The sequence below is a fragment of the Dipodomys spectabilis genome, unplaced genomic scaffold (genome assembly GCF_019054845.1).
Source record: "Dipodomys spectabilis isolate Male_0828 unplaced genomic scaffold, ASM1905484v1 ptg000190l, whole genome shotgun sequence".
NCBI classification, from domain to species: domain Eukaryota; kingdom Metazoa; phylum Chordata; class Mammalia; order Rodentia; family Heteromyidae; genus Dipodomys; species Dipodomys spectabilis.
Genome location: NW_024870867.1, coordinates 4,054,078 through 4,080,224, shown reverse-complemented (window position 1 = coordinate 4,080,224; position 26,147 = coordinate 4,054,078). Strand labels below are relative to the sequence as shown.

The window sequence follows — 26,147 nt, the reverse complement described above, 5'->3', positions numbered from 1 at the left end:
ATGGTTAACAGAAAGGGTGTAGGTAAGTAACATGCCTGATCTGTGAGCATACATAGGTCTCTGTTCCTGTTACTGGAGTTTACTTGCTATTGCACACTTCCAGGCTAAGTTAGGACAGCTGTTTTCTCTACCTAGAAGTTTCTTTATCCTTCTTAAAAGAAAAAGAGAAAGTTTGCTGAGTGCTGTTATCTTACACTTGCAATTTTGGCAAGTCCAGATGCTAAGATCTAAGGATATTGGTTCTAAGCCAGCCAGGGTGTGAGACTGTTATCTTGATGTAAACACCAATAAAGTCAGAAGTGGAGCCATGGCTCACATGGTAGAGAAGTAGCCGTGAGAAAAAAGCCAAAAAACCCTCCAGGAGGCCAAAGGATCCCTGCTGAGAGTTGCTGGGGTTTTCTCCTTCAACAGTGCTTGAGGGGAACCAGGTTCTGGACCACAATTCTGGGCCACCTGCTCCAAGCTACCAACCTTGTGCCACCTCTTCACTGTGTCCTCAACCTGTCTGGAGGCCTCTGTTGTCAGTCCAGTGCTAACCCACCTCTCTTAATGGTGCCCTGAGGACTGCATCCTCCTCCCAGGTGTGCCTGAACTGCTACCAGGACTCACAGGCCACCATCAGCCACCAGATTAATCTGGAGCTCTACCCCTCCTATGTCTCCCTGCCCATGTCTTGGTACTTTGGCGGAGATGATGTGTCTCTGAAGAACTTTGCCAAGTACTTTGTTACTAGTCTCATGAGAGTGAGAACCTGCAGAGAAACTGATGAAGCTGCAGAACCAGAGAGGTGGCTGCATCTTCCCGTATGATATCTAGAAACCAGAGTATGATGTTGGTGAAAGTGGGCTGAAATTGATGGAGTGTGCACCTCACATGGAAAAGAGTGTGAATCAGTCACTGCTGGAACTGCACGAACTGGCTACTGACAAAAATGATCCCTACTTGTGGGACTTCATTGAGACTCATTACCTGAGTGAGCAGGTGAAGTCCATCATGGAATTGGGTGACCATGGCAACAACTTGCACAGGAGGAAGCCCTTGATCTGGCATGGTAGAATGTCTTTTTGACAAGCTCCCTCTGGGAGAAAGTGATGAGAGATAAGCCTTGAGCTGACCCCCAAGCCACACATGACTTCCGGTCACAAAGGCAGTGCATGCATGTTGGCAATTTTTATTACCTTTTCTATAAATTTTACCAGAACTTCCTAAGTTCTTTCAATTAGTACCATTTCGTCAAATAAAGGGATTTGTTACAAAACAAAAAGCTCAAGGAGGTCATGCAGGCCCTGAATGTCAGCTCTAGGACTTGTACAAAAGAAAACCCAAAGAGAACACATCACCTTCATTTCACACAAGCCTTCATTTCTGATCTGAAAGCATCTCAGGTCTTTTTTGAGATACACTGTTAATTGGTTGCTACTCATGGAGTCACCTTGTCCTTCTCTTAGTGTTTAGAACTCAGGATCTTGCAGTTAGCTGTGCTTAATAGGTTAAAAACATGTACTGCTGGAGTTTCTCCCTCCATCCCTCCTGTGTGCGGGCAGTATTGGAGAAAGGACTTGTGTGTGTGCTGTTTCTCTTTGAGCATCAATCCTCCAAGGCCTCTGGCCTCTGAATAGCTCGGAGTAGAGACGATCCACAAATTAGTGTCAGTGTCACATTCTTGAACTCCCACCAAACATCAGTACCCAATGCAGAAATGAAGAGTACTCAGAACCTATATGATCAAGTTTTGAGAAAATCAATTTAATAAGTTTGGTGAGAAGCAAAAAAATATGGAAAAATTAAATATCATTTCCAATATGAAAAAATATAAGAAGTCTGTGGAGTTTGTTGGAGGTAGGAGCAGAGGAAGGAACCGTTGTCTCCAGGCATGTTCAGGTGGAATGGCATGTGTTCCAGGTGAGCACCACAGCGATGTGTTTCCACCCTTTCCATTTGAGCTGCAGGAAGAAAGGGAACTCAGGACTGAATTGCACAGGACAGCACCTGACAAGTCACAATCCCTTCTTTCTGAAAAAAGTTTATCCCTTTAGCTCCCCCTCCCTCTCCCCTTTTCTGTTTGTGTCTCCACACTTCCCTTTCACCCAGGACACCATAGATCAGAGGGGATGAGCTAAAAAAAAAAAGGACTTCCTTGAAGTATAGATAAAACACAGAGCACAGTTCAGTGGCCATCTAGTTGTTTCCAGGCTGTCAGGAGGAATCACTGTGTGTAAGAAGCACTTTAGCCCTGCAGCAGCAGCAGCACCATAAACTCTGAAAGCAACTGGTGATGTTTTTCCAGTGCCTACAGCGCCTCCAGCCTCTTGAGTTGCTCATTTGTTGTGGATGTTATGGGTTGAGCCCATGGTAGGGAGGTTTTGGCAGGTGCAGGACTTGGGGGCAGCTTGCTGCTTTCCTCCCCTGCTTGGTCCTTCCCACTGGGATCAGTTGCTTTTGGACATGGGGCAACAGATCTGATCTTCCTCCTCTTCTTTCTGTCCTGTTATCCAGGTGTTATATGATATAGGGGGAAGAGAGTCGGGTCTGCTGCCAGCCTGCCTCTCCTGCTCAGGGGCTGGGCTGGTCATTTCACTGTGTTTGGCCATGGGGAGTGTAGTTGCTTCTGCTACTGCGGCTGCTGCTGCCATGGCCTCTGCTGCTACTGCTGCTGCTGCAGCTGCTGGTGCCAGGGCAGCCTTGCTGCTCACAGTCTTGCCCTCTGTGTTGGTGTTGTGGGGTCTCCAGAGGAGGGAGGGCAGGCACGCAGACATCCTGCCTTTCCTGCCACCACCCTCGTGCTGCTGCTCAGCAGACAGGCCCACAGCCCGGTGGCCCAAGGGAGCACTGGCCTGCTTCAAGTGCAGAGCTTGGCCGGTCCTGTGTGCAGGTGAGGGGCAAGGCGGAGGCGCAGGAAGTGCATGCCTCCCCAGGCCTGTCAGGTCTTGGGCCTGGTCTTGCTGCTGCTTTAGGATTTTGTATGTTGCCATGGAGCCAGACAGGGCTGCCCCAACTTGGTCTGGGTCAAAACCCAGGAAATAGGCCATGACATTTAGGATGGCGGGATCTGGCTGGGCCAGGACACTCTGGCTGGGGCGTGGTGAGCATGCCTGTGTTGCCTTTAACCAAGGGTGGCACAACACTTGCCTCACAGAGGGTCAGGTGTCATCAGATACCCTAAGGTATCTCGCAGTTCAGCGGAAAAGTGTTTTAGTAGTTTAAACCTGCCGTGTAACCCCTGGTGTTTTAGCACGAGCCAGGACCTGTTGTTAAATGGCACGTCGCCTATCACCATGTAGTAGAGTAGAACCCCAAGCTCCAGACATCCACCTTGGAACCCTGGTATCTCTGCTGCTTGATCATCTCAGGGGGCCAATAGGCCATTGTCCTGCACCACCCGTCCAGCTCCTGCTGGGGCTGGAACCGCATACTGACACCAAAGTCGCTTGGCTTAGCTGTGCCCTGGCTGTCCAGCAGGATGTTTTCTGCCTTAAGGTCCCGGTGAATAATGCCATGGTCGTGGCAATATTTGACCGCCCTCATGATCTGCCTAAACAGAAGCCTGGCCTCCTCCTCCCTCAGTCTGACGACCTTGTACACATAGTCTGCTAGGTCTCCTCCTTTGAGGTACTCCATCACCAAGTTCACCCGCTGCTCTGCCTCTAGAATTTGATGATGTGCTCCACAGACTTTAAGATGTCCAGTTCTGTGTAAAAGGAGGGACAATTCCTCTTGTTGATGGTTTTCACAGCGACCAGGCTGTCTGTGGGCAGGTGCTTTGCCAGATGGACAACACCCTCACCGATTGTTCTCAGCACCCGGTAATGAGCCCTGAGGAGCTCCTCGTGTGAGGAACTGGCCTCAAGGCCCCGCCGGGACCTCGCTTCTCTACTCTTACTAGTCATCCTACACAGCACCCTCGTGATGCTGTCTAGGGAGAAAATAAACGAACAAATCAATCAAACCAGATGGAATCAAATATAACAGAGGAGAACAAAATACAATGAAATGTGATGAAATAGAATGAAATGGAACAAAATAGAATGTAAGTAAAATATGAATAAGTATAATAAATGAATAATGTAACACTATCTAACAAACTAAGAATAAAACAATATAATATAAACATAGAAAGAATAAATGAATAATAAATGAACAATATGCTAAAATGCTATCTAAAATGCTATCTAGTTAAAAACAAAGTAAAAGAAAAAATAGAGCAATAAAAGAAAAAGTAAAAGTGAAAGAGAAGAGTAAAAGAAGAAAAGTAAGAAAAAGAAAAGAAAATTAGAGGAAAAAGTAAAGAAAAATGAAGAAAAAAGTAAGATAAGAGAGTAAAAGTAAGAGGCAAAAGAGAAACCAAGTCCGAGAGAGTCAAAGCCAAATCACAATCCAAATCCAAAAACTGAAAATCAAACCCAAATCAATAAACCAAATCCAGAAGCTCAACAACTCACCCCTCTGACTACCTACAAGAGTCCGCCAGTCAGCCGGCGATATATATATATATATATAGCCAGTGTTATTTTGACCTCACGAAGGTGTGTGTGATGTCAGAGCTGCCAAGGGTCTCTGCCCATCTGGGCGTCACCCCCTGTGCCACAGCCCCAGTTGTATCTTCTTGGTGCTTCATGGGAGATAATAGTCTCAGGGATTTTCCAGCCCATGTTGCCTTTGCATTAGCATCCTCATATGCCAGCCTCCTGCTTAGCTAGGATTACAGGCCTTACAGTAGCCATATGCTTTCAAGACACTTATGTTAAACATAACTTATGTTCTCTTCAATAGGAGTCCACCTAAGTTTTCTTAGGTGGTTATGTAGATTGATATTTAATATTTCTACCTATGGCAGGCTAGTCAGAGTGCCAATATCTAGAATCCTAGAGTGCTCAGATCCGTAATCCTAGTTACATGTGGTGTTGGAAGTGGGAAGATTGCAGTTGGAAGCCAGCATAGGCAAAATAGTCCATGAGAGTCCATGACAAGTCCATGCATCATGGTGCATGCCTCTCATCCCAGCCAAGGTGGCAAGTGACAAATAAGATGAAAGTTCAGGCTGCTGCCTGCTACAGAAGCAAATCTCTTTCTCAAAAGCTACCAGCACAAGACTGTTCAGTAAGAGAGGTACTCATTATCTAACTTATATAACTGCACCCTCTCTGTGTATCACCTTTACAATAAAATTTAAATTAAAAGAAAAAGAACAAATGATGACCACCAGCACAGATATGGCTGGAGGAGGCTTGACTCACTGTTTACAAGTTCAGCTTAAGCTCAAACACTTCATCAAAACTCAAACCTGGTGGAGGTGGTATCTCAAAGTTGTTTTGATTTGCATTTCATTTATTGCTAGAGAAGTTGAGCATTTCTTCATGTGTCTATTGGCCATCCTTCTTTCCTCTTCAGAGAAGTTTCTTTTTAAGTCTTTAGCCCACTTATTTATTGGGCAGTTAAAATGGATATAGTCAAGAACTCTAATAACAACAGATTCTGGAGGGGATGTGGACAGAAGGGAACCTTACTGCATTGTTGATGGGAGTGTAAACTTGTTCAGCCACTTTGGAAAATAGTATGGAGGTTCCTCAAAAGACTCCACATAGAGCTCCCCTATGACCCAGCAATCCCACTTTTGGGCATTTACCCAAATGTTCACAAACAAGACCGCACTAATGCTACCAGGACGACTATGTTTATTGCAGCCTTATTTACCATAGCTAAGATATGGAACCAACCCAGATGCCCCTCAGTTGATGAATGGATCTAGAAAATATGTCATATATACACAATGGAATTCTATACCTCTATCAGAAAGAATGACATTGCCCCATTTGTTAGGAAATGGAAGGACTTGGAAAAAATTATCTTATGTGAAGTCAGCCAGTCCCAAAGAAACATAGGTCCCATGGTTTCTCTGATTTGCAATAACTAGTATATGTCTGAGTCAACCAGAAAAGGTCAGATAAGTTGATGTTAGGGAAATAAACCCTAAGATATGTATCCAAATGTTTTTTTTTCTTTCATGCGATTGTTTCTAACACATAAGATTATTTCTTTGTTGCTTTGTACGTCCTCCTCCAAGGTATCACTCCTGCTTTCACTGTAATTAATGTTGTTTTAATTTGTGGAGGGCAAGGGAAAAAACAAATCGTTTAAATAGGGATACCGGTGGAGCCATTGCAACAATGAGATGTACAAGTCATTATGTGGAAAAGGAACTTTACAACTTTGGTGGTGGGGGGGAGGAGGGTTGGATGGTGAGATTGGGGGAGGATGGGAAGGGGAAACAAAGGAGGAGGCTACAATGCTTGATAAGAAATATACTCATTATCTTGCCCATGTAATTGTAACCCCTCTGTACAGTATTTTCACAATAAAAAAACTCAAACCTCTCATATTTCTCAATATATGTGTCGTTTCTGTTTTAATATTGACATTATCTTTAAGTTGAATGATCACTTGAGGACTACTATGAACACAGTATTTTTTCATTCTGTTTGGATGGATGTCAAACACATGTCTGAAATGATATTTAGAATATATAAGCAGATTCACTGTGCACTGTGATCTATCTAGCTAAGGCAAAGATACCTTTCAGGATTTCCTAGAAGATTACCATTAATTTTCTCATCAAAAACAAGGGAAGCCAGGGAGATGTAGGTCAATCTATTCAGCCTCAAAGATACTAATGATCAAACCCCAAATCTTGTCCACAGTAGTTGTTCCAGCATCTAGGTCCCTCAGAAGTGACACAAAGACTGCGGAATTTATTTTCACCTACAGTTCGGCCCTGAACAACTGTGTTCAACTTTCTTACAAGTATTTCTTAGAGGTCTGAAGGAAGAGCTCTGGGAAAGGTACAGTTATGAATGTTTATGCAAAGTAGGCCTCTTCATTTTCTATATAATAGAAGCAACTCCTGCAACCCCAGTCCCTAAACAGTAGTGATTTAAGACACCCTTTGCATTGGGAGCATCCCCTCCTGTTTTCATTATTTTAAGTGGAGAGATAATAAAATACTTCTTCTAGAGTAGGCTTCTAGTTGTATAGTCAATAAATTAAAAACTACTTCAGTATTCTTAACCCATGAACACTTCCTATATTAGCATTTATTTTTTATAGATGTGGTTATTTACACTGAGGGTTCATGGGTTTACTTGAAATTTTATTAGTTTTAATGAACATGGTTGTGAAGGTAGCTTTAGTGCAGCTTTGCAGCATTATTTACCATAATCAAGATATGGAATCAACCCAAATGGCCCTCCATGGATGAATGGATCAAGAAAATGTAGTATATCCACAATGGAATTCTATGCTTATATCAGAAAGAGTGTTATTGCATCTTTTGTAATAATATGGAAAGTCTTGGGGAAAAATATATTAAGTGAAGTAAGCCGGACTCAAAGAAACATAGGTTGCAGGGTTTCTCTCATTTGTGGTACCTAGAATGTGCTTATAACTCTACATGTAAATACACTGTGTCATAATATGTGGTTACAAATGAATTTGCAAGTAAATGTACTGGTTGATAGTTGGAAACAAACTGGGTGGGTTAGAAAGCAATACAGAATTCACAGATTTTCCCATCTGTGAAAATGAGAAATGCAACCAACTCTTCTAATATTTGAGAAATAAAGGAAAAGTTATTTTTTTCAGGAATAACAGCATCTTAAGGTGACCAGTCTCATTAAAAAAAAACAAATAAAACCTGTTGGACTTGTTCAAGCAGATTGTCATGGGAAGAACTTTGCATAAACCTCTGGTCTGTCAATTTTAAAATTGTGATGAATCCTAATTTACTTTTTCTGTATATTGTTCCAACTTTTCACCTAATGCAAGGATGAATGTTTTTCTTTTAAAAGCTTTAGTTTGTACATTTAGGTTTATGAGTCTTTTTGGATTAATTTTTTTTGCATGTGATGATTTCTTTTTTCATTTTTTTGGTAAGGATTCTTAATTGTTTAGTGACATTTATTGAAATGATTAACTTTTCTCATTGATTTCTCCTTGCCCCTTGGTTAAAGGAAAAAATGAATTGGCTAAATGCACATAGGTGTCTATTTTCAATTCCATTCATTTTTATGCATATGTTTAAGTTATCATATCTTGTCCCTGAAGCTTTATATTGAAGACTTCATCTCATGTAGAATAAATCCCACCACTTACAGATCTTTCAACATATACTCTTGGATATTCTTGGAATTAAAAAAGGTTTGGCTTAAAAAAGTTTTTTGCATATGCGGGCTTGTACTGTCAAGCAGCATCACAAAGTGTTGTATGGAAATGGTGGAGAGTAGCTATTTCTTATTCCTGAAAGTCAGGTGGTAAAGTTAGAGGGATGCTAGCACTATCATTTTCATAGATGTCCTTTCTTCATTTTACTAAGTTCTATTCTAATTCCTTTCTTCATTTCACTAAATTGTATTCCAATTCCAGTTTTATAGAGATTTTTAAAATTTTTTTAAAAATTTTATGTAATTTAGTCATCAAGCTGGTAGACAGGTTTTGCCATGAGATTCTGCTTCCCCACCCCTCCCATCCCCTTTGATTTTTTCTTTTTTTTCTTTTTTTTTTTTTGTGAACACACTGTACAGAGGGGTTACAATTACATGGGCAGGATAATGCGTGCATTTCTTATCAAGCATTGCAGCCTCCCTTTGATTTTTTCAATCAAGAAAGCCTACCAGGAGATTTCCCTATATCTCTCATGGACATTTATGGGTCACATGAGTTTACCTAGTTACAAAAGTCTAGGAAATCAAGGAACAAAATTATGACAGGCACTTACTCTAATCATATTATATTACTTGTGTCTTGGCCATACCTTTCCTATGGAATAAAGTATAAGGGTGAACATTAGGCCATATTATATGTAACATGATCAAAAGAAATAATGCTGTTATACTTGAGGTATTTTACTTGTTAATGACACATGTTTAATCTAGAAATGTATTAATCATAAGCTGATTGAAGGAATGTAAATATTCTAGGTTCATTAACTTTTATTTTGAAGCTAGGATGAGCTGGCTCCAAGCCGCATATAAAACATGACAGCAAGCTCATGCCCTGGGGCATTTTAGAGACAGAGAAGGTGAATTGAAGGAATTAGTAATGAACATCTCACAGCCATGAGAGGTGTTCTGGCAAGCCAAGTGTAGAGTGGACAAAATTTCTAAATGTGTTCCTATACTTAATCTAGTCATGCTCAACGTAGTGATGCTCAGACCTCGCTCACAAATTAGAATCACCCAGAAAACTATATAAACTAGAAATTCTTGGCATCTACCCTACACCATCTGAACTAGATCCCTGGGGTTGAGACCCAGGCAGCAGTATTTTGTTTAAAAACAAACAACAAAATAAAAAGCTTAAGTGTTATATAGCTAAAGTTGAAAACAGTGGGTTGCTTAACACACCTGAAGTATAATTGCTTGAATTTTCCAATCAGGGTGAGCCATAACTTGTAACTTCCCAAGCATTCAGTCCATGTGGTATTTCATGACCTGAAAGCAAATGTGACACCTTCATATCTGTCTTGAAGTATTATCATGTGTCATCATCTGCTCTACCTATTTTCTCCTCATTTTCCACTGAGTCATGCTGACAAAAGCACTTGTTTCATGTTGTAACTTACTCCTTCTGTTGGTTGTCTCAGTGTCTCATGGTCATTGGCACAACCTGTAAGTTTATAATAATGCAAGTCATTGTGAAACTTAAAGCTTGATCTCTGGTAATCCTTCAGTAATAAAAACTAGTGTGTTTATTTCCTAGTGTGTTATTGGAGGACGGCCTCCTGCAATAGATTGACAGAAGGGAGAACAAGGTGAGAGGACTAGTCACTGGATGAGATATAGGTAAAGGCTGACCCTGGATCTCTCACTAGTAAAAAATGACAGTTGAGTCATTTAGGGATTTTATTTATTAATCTATTTTTACCAGCATTTTAAATAATAACTGTGTAAAACTAATTTACTATGTGTAAATATTTGATTCATCTGCTTTAAAGGAATAGAACTTAATTTTGTCACACATGTCCTTGTGCGTAGATGTATAAAAAATCATATTTGCTGTTAAGTAAAATAAGAAAAAAGATCAATTCTGGGGCTGGGAAGGTGGCTTCAGTGGTAGAGCGCTTGCCTTGCATGCATGCTGCCCTGGGTTCGATTCCTCAGCACCACATAAGCAAAAAGAAAAAAGCCGGAAGTGGCGCTGTGGCTCAAGTGGTAGAGCGCTAGCCTTGAGCTGAAGAGCTGAGGGACAGCGCCCAGACCCAGAGTTCAGGCTCCACAACCGGACCCCCCCCCCAAAAAGAAAAAAGATCAATTCTGTTTAATAATAGTATATCCTGTAATAAATGGTCAAAATATGCTGTCATCCCAGGATTATCCTTTACCAAAATCTTAAGGAGATAAATTGTGTTATGTGGTCTTTAATGTATCATCTCTGGCTCTCACAAATCTTTTTCTGGGGAATTTGTGTGTATGAACTTAAAAAAAAACTAATGTATCATAATCTTCTTTCTTGTTTCAAGCAATGCTTCTTTGCTAACATAATTTTTTTTCTAACTATAGACTAACTATCCTTAACTATCCCTTTTTTTGATCCAAGAATGGGACCTGATACTTTTGCTGATTGGCTGACACTGTACCAACTGAAGGATGCTCCCAACCCATTGCTGAATTCTTGAGTTTATATCTAAAGTGAAGATAAAATTGTGTATAGTGTAACAAGTTTAGTAACACTTCAGGAATTATAAAAGGGCAATTTATTTGGAACACTTCCTACAAAGTCTAGGATGTAGTAGGTTGCCAGTAAGTGTAATTCATCTTATTTTCCCCTTTCCTTTTCCTCAATAAAGATATATTACCTGGAAGAAATTGATACATTACCTGATAATTTATGCATAAGTGTCTGTGGTCACATTCAGTGCTATGCATGCTGGTGTAGGTGGCAGTTAATCACCCTCTGGGAGGACCTAACAGTAGAGCTCCAGTCCTGCTTATAACCAAGAAAGTCAGGATGGACCAGCAACAAAAGATGTATACTTCGGGGCTGGGAAGGTGGCTCAGTGGTAGAGGGCTTGCCTTGCATGCCATGAGGCCATGGGTTCGATTCCTCAGCACCACATAAACAAAAAAGAAAAAAGCCAGAAGTGGTGCTGTGGCTCAAGTGGTAGAGCGCTAGCCTTGAGCTGAATTGCTGAGGGACAGCGCCCAAGCCCAGAGTTCAGGCCCCACGACTGGACCCCCCCCCCAAAAAAAAGATGTGCACTTCGAGAAGTTAGGCTACAGTTCTATGTGAATTTTTGAATTTAATAATTGAAGAAGTAACCATTCAGAGAACAGAAAAATCTAGCCTATGGCAATGTAGTATCCTAGCAGAGGTGAATCAACATAGCTCACTTCTGGCTGGTACATGTGAGATAATCTATGCCAGGGAGACACAAACAGTCTCAAACATTTTATATACATGAATGCTCTGATATTACGTGGAAGGTCTCTATTTTAGTGGAGCTGATTGGAGGGCTGGTAGAAAGAAGACCAATGAGCCTGTTCATTCTGCTCTCTCATCTTGAGGGCACACCTTGGTTACAAAAGGAGATTTAGACTTCATGATTCTGTAGAATTTGGCATGGCAAAATGCAAAGTAAATATTTACAAAGATGGGTTTGCAGCATTATTTAGAGATTACTGAGATTGACCATGTACTACTTTAATATAAAGTTTATTGTTGCTAATGGAATAACATTGTGCATTATTAAATACTAAGAACCTGCCTTTAGATTTATGGTAAATATTTAACATTTGTGAATCAGACAACAGAAATAGGCTACATTTTTATTTGACTTGAAGCCAGTCCTAAGAAATGATTCCGATTTTTGTTCCATGGAATTGACCCTCCTGCGGCCATGTCTTTGTCAGAACTCTTGGATATGTGACACAGGCTCCTCACATCATTCTAGTCGTTTTGCTGACTTACCTGTAAACTCTAATCTTTGGTTCCTACAGCCTCTTTGAACGTACTGTGTCATGTTGAGATTTAAGTTTGGCTTCAATTCTACATGATTACTTTTAGCTCTTAAATAGCCTAAAGGCTGTGATACGTTGATGTCACAATGGCCCAGAATATTGGCATATGGCTTAAAACAAAAGATCAAAGCTAATTTCCAGACTAGTTCCAAGTGTGTTTTGTAAGTGCTGGAAAAGAACATCAAACATTTATGATTCATAAATGGTGTCCACATCACAAAAATGTGGTAAGAGATTTGGTATTCTCCATTAACCAGATGAATTGGTGACTTGACTGCTCTTGACTTTGCTTTTTTTTTTGTTGTTGTTGTTGGGGCTTGAACTCTGGGCTTGGGTGTTGTCCCTGAGCTCTTCAGCTCAAGGCTAGCCCTCTGCCACTTGAGACAAGAGATAAGAGTTTCATGGATCTAGGTAAAGAATGGAAAAGATCGTTTTCAACATTGTGTTTTGTACATCTCATTGTTATAATGGGTCAACTTGTAGCCTTATTTCAGCGTTTTGTTATTTCCCTTCCTCTACCCAAATTAGAAAAATGTATATACAAGATGCAGGAAACCGATAGCAAATATAGTGAAAACAGAGGTTATAACTCGGAGGGAAGAGTTGGGGAGGTGGGGAGGGAAGGGATGGTAGGGGATAAGCAAAGGAGGAGGTAACAAAACTGGATAGGAAATGTACTCATTACCTTACTCATATAACTGTAACCCCTCTGTACACTATTTTTACAATAAAAAAACATATTTAAAAAAGAAGTAAAAAGAGTTTCATGGACTTTTCCTGTCTAGGCTGGCTTTGAACCATGATCATCAGTAGGATTACAGATGTGAGCCACTGGCTTCTGTTTTGCCTTTTATTTCATAGGCAGTCAGTGCAGAGATAACAAATGTGGTCTTCTGTCATTCTGTATGATGCTTGATTTATCACTCCTCCTGTATGTTATTAATTTCTGCTTGAGAATTTCTGTCAAAGCAAACATTTACACAAAGAGGGGATTCCTTTTAGCTGCAGGGTTGGATCAACTAAGTGGTACCAAAATAGATATAACTCTCCAGGTTCCCAATTCCATAATCACTGTATGAATTGAGCCAGGAGGAAGTTGGCTGTGTAATGTATCTTGCCAACTCTCCAGCAAAGCTATTTGTGTGGCTGAAATAGAAGGGTTACCCTTACTATTCCCCCCACCCTAATTATTTTTGCCAGTTTTTAGTAAAAAAGACAAACTGTGTATTTGAAAACACTAAGACAGGGCAATACAGAGGAATGGGAGGTTAACAATTTTTTTCCACAAGAATTAGCAAGAATTTACCCACACAGGAAGGCTTTCTCAATTGCTGCCTGCTCATGGAAATATTTTCACCTGCCTTACCAATTTCTTCATACTAATATTTGGGATATATTAAGCAATCCAGAAAGTTTATTCATAAACTTTGCTTGATCATAAGTAAAGAAGGAAAATAGAAATCTAAATTACTTCTCTTCTCCCAAAAGTGAAGATTTAAAATATCAAATGTTTTGCACCCTACATAGAGCAATTACTTTATTCAAATTTGGTATATTGACTTATAAACTGCATGTTAAGGCTAATCAAGTTCCAAGAAATTAAGGAATCTTACAGATATATAACTTGGTTCTAAATTTGAACTAAGAAATTTGTTTAAACAGTCCATTTGGCAAGTAAATAAGTGGAGATGTTATCATTCCTTACAAGTATCGCGGGATTCAGGGCAAAGAAGTTCTGGGCATGCTACATGTCCTCCCTGAAATTCAGTGTTGGTCCTTCTTAAACAATTGGGTTGAGCACTAGTGGCTTTGGCTTTGCCAGGGATGTTTTACAAAGGCATATCTTGGTCTCAGATAAGGAATACCCCTGCTGCTCTAAACTGAACATGAACTCTAACACTTAAAGCCACTATATTCTAAGTCTTGAAATGTACTCACATTAGTTTGGCTTCTACTTTGAGTCAAAAATGTTAGAAATATTTAACTTAAAAATTTAAAATATATACTTGAATACATCAAAAATAAGGAAAGGAGGATGGAATCATAAAAAAATAAAAATATAAAAGGAGGAAGCAACAATGCTCGATAGGAAATGTACTCCTTACCTTGCTCATGTTACTGTAACCCCTCCACAATATTTTTACAATAAAACATATACAAAAAAGAAAAAAGAGGAAAAAAATGAGAGGTCTCTTGTTACCATACCTTGTAGTTTGTTTTGATCTTCTGGAGGGCTGGGGCAGGGCCCAGAACTCAAAAGGATGTAAAAGTGTAGCAATAAAACTCACTGGCCACTGCTGAAAGTGAACTATACAACTCGTGGGTGGAGACAGGAGAGAAGGAAACAGGAGGCATTGTATGAAAGGAAATGTACTCATTACCTGATTCATGTAATAGTAATCTCTCTATACATCACCTCTATAATAACAATACAGTTAATTAATTAAAAACTAAAATATTTATGGTCTGAAGAAAGTAGACTAACAACTATTTTACTCAAATAGTGTGATTGCTTAGAAAGGCAAAAGGCAAAATCAAAGTTCAACAAAATAATACCTGGAAACAGGTGTTATTATACTTGAAAGATGTCAGGTGGAATAAAGAGGAGAGGGGTAGACAAATGAAAAAAAAAGTGAAAATGTAGTCAAGAATTCAACATATATCCTACAAAATTAAAATAACCCCAAAATGTGGAATATATACACAATGGAATTTTACTCATCCATTAGAAAGAATGATTTGTACCATTTGTAAAGAAATAGGCCTTGAGAAAGTGATGTTAAGTGAAGCCACGCCCAGAGAGGCAAAAGGATGCATATTTTCCCTTAATGTGGAAGCTAGAATTAGTTCACATATTATAAGAAAATTTATTGGGTGGTAAGAAAGTGTATACAAATAAACTGAAATATGCTAGATTCAAGGGAGAATTCAAAAAATGTAATTTCTCAGAAAGGCAAAGTTCAGCAAAATAAAACACCAGGAAGCAAGTACTCAAATCAGAAAAGGGGTGGGATGGATATAGGAGAAAAGGGGTGGACAAATGAAGAGAAGAGGGGGAGAATGTATTTAAGAATCCACTTATATCCTACAAAATTAAGAGGGAACAAAGGGGTAGGGAATGGATGGGTGGGAAAGTTGAAAGGGGTGACATTGAGTGAGATCTATTGTACTCATCAACTGCTTTCTAAAATGTCAATTCCATGTATAATTTCAGGATTATATATACATATGTACCTATACAAATGATTATATTATTATATATATTATATATGTATATAGATGTTGTATGTGTATATGGTTCTATGACACATGTACATACATATCATATATATGAAAAGCTAGGTAAGCGGGGGCAGGTTTGCAAGGATGGGTGAGAATGTTGAAAAGGGTGACACTGATCAAGATGCATTGTATTCATAAACTGCTTTGCTTAATGACTCCCTTTTTTACAACTCCTTCAGAGAGGCTTTAAAAAAATTACCCAATTAAAATAGTCACAAAATATAATGCATACTCTAGAAAATTAAAGAAATTGAGGGAAAATGTGGGGTTGGGAGGGATGGGGGAGAATAATGAAGGGGGGCATTGATCAACATGCATTGTATTCATACATTAGTATGTTGGATAGCAAGTCCTTTGAATAACTACTTAAAGAGAAAAATCAAATAAAATTATATAATGCTCAGTTTTGTAGAAAACAAAACATCTGATTTTTTTTTTCTTTTTTCTCTTTTTTTGGTCATGGGGCCTGAACTCTGGGTCTGGGTGCTGTCCCTCAGCTCTTCAGCTCAAGGCTCAAGTTCTACCACTTGAGCCACAGCGCCACTTCCGGCTTTTTCTGCTTATGTAGTGCTAAGGAATCGAACCCAGGGCCTCATTCATGCAAGGCAAGCACTCTACCACTGAGCCCTACCTTCTCAGCCCCACATCTGACATTTTTAAGTTAACGATAATTTGAAAATTAGAATAGTCTTCTGAAATTGAAAGAATCTTTTAAGCTATGTGAACATTATATTAATCTAAATTCTTTGGGGAATTTTACATTTCAGTTATATTTACAGAGATTTTGATATCTTTATAGGAGTTTTCTAAAAGGAAATACTTCCATTTCTTAAAAAATGTCAAAGCCACTCTGCAGCTGTCTCTTATTCTAGGGTGCCTGCTCCCACTACAGGTCTTTCTTTACACAGGACTAGGCTACCCTTTGTGTGCTAAAGCCGCCAGATAGAAGAAGGCAAGAAAATACAGATTGTAGCAATGTATTAGAAGTCTATGGAATCTGAAATCTGGGCATTAATGCTGTATTGAGTGATTCAATGCTTTATTTGTTGTATGAGTATCTACCATGCATAGGACACAATGACATTACCTCACAAAAACTATAATGTACCCAAAGTCCTTCCTTCATAATTTCTGCCATAGCAGCAGGTGGGCTAATGAATAGCCTGGTTTCTAATGAGAGTCTCAAATTTCTATTTTATCACCAGCCTTTCTTTATAATCTTTGTCAACTTATATTACCTAACCTCAGATTTTTTTATTTGTAGCACAAAGCGGAAAAACTTCATTTCCTATATTTAAAATTGTTGGCATGTTCGATTTTAATAAAGAATTTCCTTAAAGGATTTTGCATGCTGTGAAAAATGAGTCAGTTATAACTCAGAAATGGGGTTCAGTCTTTTCCACATGTGTATGCACTTTGATTCACAGTAGATAGGTCATCTGTAGCAGAACAAAGCCCAATCATTGTGTATGAAAAATGGAAGGACTGCATTATTAGTAAGATGGCAGATGGTTTGTGTAGACTTACTGTCCTGGTTAATTGGGAGAGTTGTACCTAAGGCCTATGGTCCCTGAATCAAAATTGAAGCATGTCCTGAAGGGCCCAGGCTTCTTCTTCTTATTTTTATTTTTAATTTTTTTTTGCTGTTGTGGGGCTTGAACTCTGGGCCCGGGCACTGTTCCTCAGCTCTTCAGCTCAAGGGGAGCGCTCTACCACTTGAACTACAGAGCCACTTCCGGTTTTCTGGTGGTTTATTGGAGATAGGAGTCTCATAGTCTTCCCTGCCCAGGCTAGCTTTGAACCACGATCTTCAGATCTCAGCCTCCTGAGTAGCTAGGATTACAGGCATGAGCCACCAGCACTGGGCAGGCCCAGGCTTCTTTTTGCCAATGCTGTATGAGTAATCATAATCTCCATGTAAACACAGACAGAGACATATACATATAGACACAATCAAGTTTACTGTAGTATATGCAAGAGTGAAATCATAGTATAAACCCTTTGAAGAATTAGCAGTATGTTCTTCACCAAAATGAATATTGGGAAGCTCAAATATTTTTTAACTACCTACCAAAATGAATATTGTGAAGTTAAAATATTTTGAATAGGAAGGGAAATTGGGGAGGGGGTGGAAAAAGGAACAGAGGACATGATACTCATGTATGCGAGAAAGGAAGTGGAAAACTTGATGTGGCTGGTGGGAAAAGGGGGTAGCTGGGTGTGGGAGAGGGATGTAAGGGTTGACTCGGAGATGTACTATACGTATAAATGGATACATTAAATTGTAACTCCCTTGTACAATCTTTGATAAAAATAAAAATTTTAAAAACAAAGAAAATTATATAGATAAGTGGATTCTTGGACCAAGAAATAATAGATCTTACTCATGTAACTGTAGCCCCTCTGTACTGTATCTTTACAATAAAAAAATACATAAAAGATAATAGATCTCTTATTAAATAGGCATACTAATAATAGTCTCCTTTTCTCCAATTTAATGCTTCCTTTTTCAAAATTTATCTCTCAATTATTAAAAGGGATTCTAAACAATATGTCAATTTATGTATACAATGCAAGCTTGTTGATTTATTTTATGAGGAATGAACATCATCTACTTAACTATCACAGAGCTCGTGCTGACAGGACAGGAGTCTGGCCAAGAATGAATAATGCAATGCCTAGATTGAGTACAGTTGGCTAAAGCAAAATGAACGTGAAAGTCTATGAGACTCATCTGTGTGGGTGAGGCACAGTCTCTGAAGTCAGAAACGTTAATGCCTAATTCATAAATGACTTAATTATCAATTTCAAGACCATCTCAGTAAAAGAGGGTAAATTATTTAGGACCCATTGAGCAAAGTTCTGTTTTCCGTATAAAATTCTTTACACTCAGACTCCCTTGAAGATTGCAAGCATGGCCTGCCGCTGAGCTGCAACACTAAGCTGGAATGGCTTTTCCTCCATCTTGTCTTATAGATGACTAACAAACCCTCTTAAGCATGCACTCCACGGAAGTGCATCCTGAGGCAGTGGAATTCCTCTGACGCCAGGAAAAAGAGTCATTCTGAATTCAAACAGCAAATGGGCCTTAAAATTTGGTTATATCAGGGCCTTTTGAAGTTGGCCCTATTGTAACAATGACTAAATATGCAGAGCTTCGGTAACTAATTGTTGCTGGGTCCTATGTATACCTAATATATTTCTATTTCCCATATGTATAAGCCTTCCAGGATAGAGGTGTCTTATAAGGATAGCAACCCATTCCAGCTTTATGTCCATGTGTTCAAGAACATTTTTTTTTAAAACTTAGTAGATTCTGAATTAGAAACAAAATGCCATGAAACTTGAGAAAGTCACTAGGTATATTTATGAGTCAATTTATTCTGAACTCTTTATTAAAATCACATATTTAAGAAGTAGTCAAAAGACGAACAGAAAGCAACTTAGAACTTTGACTATAAATTTCCCTATCCTTACGAAACAGGATGCAAGATGTAGAAAAATGTACACGGTACATGAAGTAGAACAAAGAAGAATCATTTTCACAGAAATCTAACTCCTATCAAGTATGACTTAGAACCTTTTGAAATAAAATGATGTTCTTTAGTTAAAAAAAAAAGAAAAAAACTTACATTGTATCGATACTGTTAAACTTAGTATTCCCAAGTGCTACATGCAGTGAAGATAACTAGATCGATTGCTAACATTTTCAAAAATGTTTACTCTGGGTATCCTCAGTCTTCTGTCATTGAAGATTTGATCCTCCAGCATTTACCTTCCCATAGAGGATACCTCCCTTGTTCAAGTACTTGTCAAACTTACCTCTTCAAACTCAGTGGATTCCAGGTAAGCTCTGATTAGGAGCTGTTTCTACTAATCTCTCTCTTGGTTAAAAACAAAGGGTCTTACTGGGAAAGACTAAACTACATATCATCTCTGCCAACAGGAGATCAGACCAACTGGGTCCTCTCATCCCAGCCACAAGGCAATACCTACTGGGACAAAGCTTATCCTGACAAGGGGAGACCTTAAACAGTTGAAAGGAAAAAAAAAAAAAAAAACAAGCTTGAGATAGGCAGGTATTTTGTCAGATTCCAAATAGAGTCAACCTGTTATCACCTTTTCAAATGTAATTAAAGCAGAGAGGTTAAGAGAGAACACTTCCTAAGTTACCAGAAGCCCATGCCTATCTACTTTCCAACTGGATGTTTTCTCACATTAATCCAGGAAAAACCATAATGCCCCTGGTTCAATCTTCTTAAGCACACTTTCTCTTTCTTTTTATTTTTTATTTTTGGTCAGTCGTGGGGCTTGAACTCTGGGCTTAGGCACTGTTCCTGCGCTCTTCAGCTCAAGGTGAGCACTCTACCACTTCTGAGCTACAGCACCACTTCTGGTTTTCTGGTGGTTTATTGGAGATAACCCCTGCTTTCACTGTATTTGATGTTGGTATAATTTGTGGAGGGGAAGGGAAAAAAAAACAAATTGTTTAAATAGGGATACAGGTGGACCATTGCAACAATGAGATGTACATTGAAAAAACAAACTTTACAACATTAGTGGGGGGAGGGGTGGAGATGGGAAGGGATAGGAAGAGGAAACAAAGAAGGAGGCAACAGTGCTTGATAAGAAATGTATCTTGCCCATGTAATTGTCACCCCTCTGTATGGTATTTTCACAATTAAAAAAAAAAGTCTCACAGACTTTCCTGCCCGGGCTGGCTTTGAACCATGATCCTCAGATCTCAGCCTCCTGAGTAGCTAGATTACAGGCGTGAGCCACCAGCGCCCGGCTAGATAATGTATACCTGAGAAAATATGATAAAATAAAGTTATCGACCTGTAAGAGTAGGCAGGTTCTGATTCGAATGGTGACAATCACTTTTGTCTTTTGTAAGTTCTAATGTGTTGACATGGAGCTCTAACCCCACCCCCCACCCCACTAGCTTCCCTTTGTTATAATCTTCTTGTGAAGTTTGTCTCCTCTTGTTTAGAGTTCATCAAGTTTCCAGTGATCTTGTGGATGGTACCACAAACTCCCATCTACCAGGACCCTTAGAAAGACCTCTGTGAAGATATCCAAACTGCCATTCCCCTACCAATGCCCCTTTCCAGCTTGAAGCAGTTAGAGTGGTTTTTGTCCAAATTCATTTGCTAAATTCACTTACTAAATATGGTATGCTCTGCTTCTTGAAAGTAGTAGTTTTCTCTTACGATTTGCATGTGTTTTCTCTTTTTCATTCCTTATTGCACTAAGAACAATTCCTAGTATTATGCTCCATAGAAGCCTTGAAAGCAGACATCCCAGATTTTTTAATAATCCTAGAGGTAAATGTAGCTCTTCTACATTAAGTAGGATATCAGGAAATGGCATCACGCAAATCTAAATGACAAATTTATATTTGTTCTGTCAACTAAGTTCCCTTTTTATTCTTACTTGGTTGTGAATTTATTAATATTAATATTGTAATGAGACTCAAGGAGAATGCAGTGGAAGACTCAATTTATTGCTAGGCACTGGTGGCTCACACTTATAATCCTAGCTATTCAGGATGCCAGGATCTGGAGATCATGGTTGGAAGCCAGCCTAGGCAGGAAACTGTGAAACTCTTCAATTAAGTGGGGAAAAAAGGCCAGAAGTAGTGTTGTGGGTCAAGTGGTAGAGCACTAGTGTTTAACAGAAGAACTGGGAGACAAAACCCAGGCCCCAGGTTCAAGCCCTAGGACTGCCTTAAAAATAAAACAAGAAGTATTAATTACTATTAATATTTTTCTTAAATGATTCTTCATGCATCTTTTGAGATGATAGGCTTTTTCTTTTTAAGTCTTGTTTATGTACTAAATTACACAGATTGATTTCCAATGGAAAAGGCTTTATATTTCCAGTTTAAATTCTCTTTATGCTATATTAATCTTTGTACACCTCTTGCTTGATCCAATTTGTTAAACCCTCATGGAAGACTTGTCTCTGATGAAAACTAGCCTGTAAGTTTCCTATTCATCTTGTTTCCGTCTGGCTTTATTACTGTGGTAATGCTGACCTCATAAAATGAGTTGGAAAGTGTTCCTTCCTTGTCGAGGTTTGGATTATTTAATGTATAATTCAGAGTATATCATCCTTACCTTTTTTTATAGCGTCTGCCAGTGGAAACGTGGTCCTGATATTTTTCTTTTTAGGAAGTTTTAACTACAAATTTAACTTCTACAAAAAATTTATAGTTACTTGGTTATGTCTTCTTGAGTTTTTCAAGAATTTTTCTAATTTGTTTACATTATTGAATTACTAATATTTGTAATTATATTTTCTCCTGCCATCCCGTATCTCTGTGCCTTTCCTTTCTCCTCCCCTCTTTTTCTCTGTATTAATGTTAAAGTGGTTATCAGTTTTATTGGTTTTTAAAACAGAGTTTGGCTTCATTGACCCTCTCCATTATTTATTTCTTTTATAGTTTTTTCCTTTTTATATCCTTTGGTGTACTTGCTTTAGAATTAATTTGCTTATTAGTTTCCTGGAGAAGTTTGCATAATTGGGGCTGGGAAGGTGGCTCAGTGGCAGAGTGCTTGCCTTGCAATGCATGAGGCCCTGGGTTCGATTCCCCAGCACCACATAAGCAAAAAGAAAAAAGCCAGAAGTGGCGTTGTGGCTCAAGTGGTAGAGCGCTAGCCTTAAGCTGAAGAGCTGAGGGACAGCACCCAGGCCCAGAGTTCAGGCCCCACAACTGGACCCCCCCCCCAAAAAAAAAGAAGTTTGCATAATTGTTTTGGGCTTTTTTTCTTTCCACAAATCTTTGTGGTAGTTTTACTTTAATGAATAAAAATAGTTTTAATTTTTCATTTTGACTTTGTTTACCCTACAAGATACTTACTAAGAACCACTTGCTTTTCAATTTGAATTTTCCAAATACCTTTTTGTTAATGATTTCTAGCTAGAACATGCTTTGGGGAGAGAGCGAGAGAGCGAGAGAGCGAGCGAGCGAGAGAGAGAGCGAGCGAGCGAGAGAGAGAGAGAGAGAGAGATAGAGAGAGAGAGAGAGAGAGAGAGAGAGAGAGAGAGAGAGAGAGAGAGAGAGAGAGAGAGAGAGCATGTGTGTATGCAATGCCAGAGGAATTGAACCCAGACCCTCAGGCATACTAGCCAGGCACACTAAGTAAGCTATATCCCTAACTCTGTACCGTTAAGTTGGTTGAGATTTGTTTCATAGTCAGAATAATTCTACCTTACTGAATGTTTTTTAAAAGGAATGGATATTGTGATGTTGTTGGTTGGTTTGTTTATCCTATAAACAGCCAAAAACTGGTTGGAAGATTTGCTCAGGTTCTGTAATATTACCAATTTTATATCTGCCAGTTTTATTCTATAGAATATTTAGTTTCCAGCTAAATTTTCTTGGATTTTTTCTCATTTCTGCATTTAGATCTATTGGCTTTTACATTTTTCATCTAAAATCTTTGTTTTTAAGCACCTATACATTTAGGACTTTAATATATTCTTTATATAATGACCCCTTTGACATTGTGTAATATTAAATTACACAATATCAAATATCAATGTTACTTTTTCCCTAAAATCCACTTTGTTTAATAGCATTGGAGTTTCATAAAAAAAACTTAGTGTTTATATGGTGTATCTTTTTATCTATTTTGAGTATTTGGATCTAAAGAGGGTTTATTGTTAATAGAATGCATTTTAATCTTACTTTTTCTAATTACTTGTTTTCAATTGTGTTGAAAAATATATTAACAACCTGGATTAAAGTAATCTTGCTGCTTGTTTTCTTTTTTATCTTTGTGTTTTGTTGTTTTTTGGCTGTGTATTTTCAATTTGTTTCAATTATTGGAATTACCTTTTAGCTTTTTAAAATGTCTCATTTCTAGTAATTTCAGTTTATTTCTAGTTAATTATAGTCTACATTTCATATTCTATACCATTTAATGTACGATGTAAAACCTTTACCACAGTCTAGAACTGATATGACTCAGTTTTGAGTTAATGTTGTTACAGATTAATTCTATATATACCAGAAATACAAAGAAATATATACTCTTGTTGGCCATTTACATTTGGACTTGTGGTGAGATAACATGTCACAGCAAGAATGCACAGCACAGAAAACCTGTTTATTTCATGACTGGATGGGAAAAGACCAGGATCTTACCACCCTCCTTCTCGCCCTCCCCCCCCCCCCCCACTCCTCACAACAGGAGGGCACACTGGGCCTCATGTTTTAAAGCTCCTACCTTCCTAATAATGCTGTGGGTTGAGTTTTAAGCTCTAACACATGGACCTTTTAAGGGAAAGTTCCTCAAATCATAGTCCCAGGATGTCTGTATTCTTATGGTGGTTTACCCTTGGACTGTAAGCATTTATTAAAAATTTTAATTGAGGAAGGGATGTGAAGGGATGTGAAGGATAAACAAAGGAGGAGGCTGCAATGCTTGGTAAGAAATGTACGCATTATCCTGCCCATGTAATTGTAACTCCTCTGTACAGTATGTTCACAAATAAAATTAAATTAAATTTAAAAAAAAATTTTAATTGAAATTGTCTTATTTGTATGACAGTTCCAGCTTCCACCTGTTCTCCTTAAAAAGCTTTACAACTTGGCCAGGTGAGGGGGGGGTGTTGAGGGGAGATGGGAAGGGATGGGAAGGGGAAACAAAGGAGGAGGCAACAAAGCTTGATAAGAAATGTACTCATTATCTTGCCCATGTAATTGTAACCCCTCTGTATAATATTTTCACAATAAAAAATTACAAAAAAAGTTTTTGAATCCATAGAGGAGATTCTTTGTTGTTGTTGTTTTTAATGTACTATGTGATTTTTTTGTGTGTCTTTTGTATGTTTTTCCCCCTGTGGTATATCTCCTTTGTCACTGTATTTGATTTTGGTGCCCTGCATCTTGTATATACATTTATCTAATGAGGGAAGGGTAATTTAAAAAAAAACCTATGAAATAAGGACACAGGATGACCCATTGCAACAATGATACTCAAAACACAGTATGTTAGAAATGAACTTTACAACTTTTTGGGGGCGGAGGGGAGTAGGAGAGGGAAAGGATGGTAGGAAAAGAACAAAGGAGGGGCTAACAGTGCTCGACAAGAAATGTACTCATTCCCTTACTCATGTAACTGTATTCTGTACAGCATCTTTACAATACAATAACATTTAAAAATGTTTTTGTTCATCTCCTTTTCCATTCTTAAAGACATCTCCTTTCTTGAAGATAGCCACATTTTCTTGGCCAGGAAGTTAGCTAGATTTCAGTGTTTCCAGTTCTATATGTTTCATAAAAATCAAGACTCATAGAGGACCCACCCTTTTCTGAGATGTAGGGCAGCAATTGCATTTCTTTGGCTTTGTCATTTCTTCGAACATTTGAGACAGAATTTAGAATTAAGCATAAGCTTTTAAGTAAATTGTGTGTGTGTTAACTTGTTATCAGAATAGATGTTGAAACATTTAAACTTACACATTTTAATATTTTAATCATTTGATATTTATTCAGATGAAAACTGGTCATGTCCCATGAAGCTCTAAAATTGGCCTATAAAATTCCAAATGAAGTCAGTCACCAGAGGCTACTCAGGAGGCTGAGATCAGTGTATCACAGTTCAAAGCCAAACTGGGCTGAAAAGTACCTCTGAGACTCATTTACAATTATCCACCAGAAAACCAGTAGTGGAGCTATGACTCAAAGTGGTAGAATGCTAGCCCTGGGCAAAAGAGCTCGGGAATGACACCCAGGACCTGAGTTCAAGCCCTATCGCCAGCATAAAGAAAAAATAAGTTCCAAATGAAGCAACTGCACATTGTGTAGATGTCTTTACAGAAAAGAGCCATGTCCTTTGTCAGTAAGTTGGCCCTGAAGTCACTGACCACTAATTATTGCCAAATTGTGGGCATAATGAGTCACAGGCCTAGTTGTATCAATAGCCCTGCAAAGTGTTTCAGAAACACATCCATCAATTGTGGTCATGGGAAAGGTCATGATAGCACAGTCTTTGATCGTAATTCAGCTCTTCTCTCCCTAGTTTGCCATGGGTATGTTGAAATACTGTGATTGTTCACTTTGAAGCATGGTTCATTTTTTGAGGAAGACTTACTGGAAATGAGTAAAATATCTCAGGGAAGCCATCCCAGTTAAAGGCCTATTTCTTCACTCAATAGCTTTTTGTATAGTGAAAGTATCTCAAAAACTCTTCTGTGAGATTCACCAACTTCATTCCTTCTAAACCACTGCTTATAATCCACAGTTTCAACCAAAGAAAAGATTCACTGTCAAGTTGGACGCTAGCCATTTCCACTGAATTCCTCACTCATACACCCCTGTTAATAACAAAAGCCCTGTAGTTCTCAGTGCTCTGGTCCTTCTCTCCAGCATGTTGGGTATTTGTGAAAGCATAACCCTGGTGGCACTGGACAATCCATATAAAATCCTCTGACATTTTAATATGGGTATAAAATGGGGTGGAATTTGACAGAAATCTAACCTAGGAATTAGCTTTGTATAAAATAAATTTGTTCTGAATTGAACCACCTTTTCCTTAAGTCACTTGTTTTGAATATTATACCTTTGAATAGTGTGTGTACCCTCCCTCGATTTTTTTTAACCAAAGTGACTCTGGCAACATTTCAACAATTTATCAATAAAATCAGCAAGAATCTAGAAATGAGAAAACGTTTCAAAATTAAATATTAAAAGATCTTCTAAAGTAAAACACTTAAACATTTCTTAATTTTATTACCCTTTTGATAAACCATGACAGTAAATTTTAGTCCGTAGTGGTGCATATTTGTCCAACCTTAGATTATTCATAAAGTTTCAGTAAAATGTGTTCTTTGTTCTATTGCTGT

At 38.6% G+C, this 26,147-nt stretch overlaps 1 pseudogene; it reads left to right on the top strand.

Moving 5' to 3' along the window:
- LOC122121580 overlaps window positions 1-26,147 on the top strand; it is a 492,767-nt pseudogene continuing 466,620 nt past the window's right edge.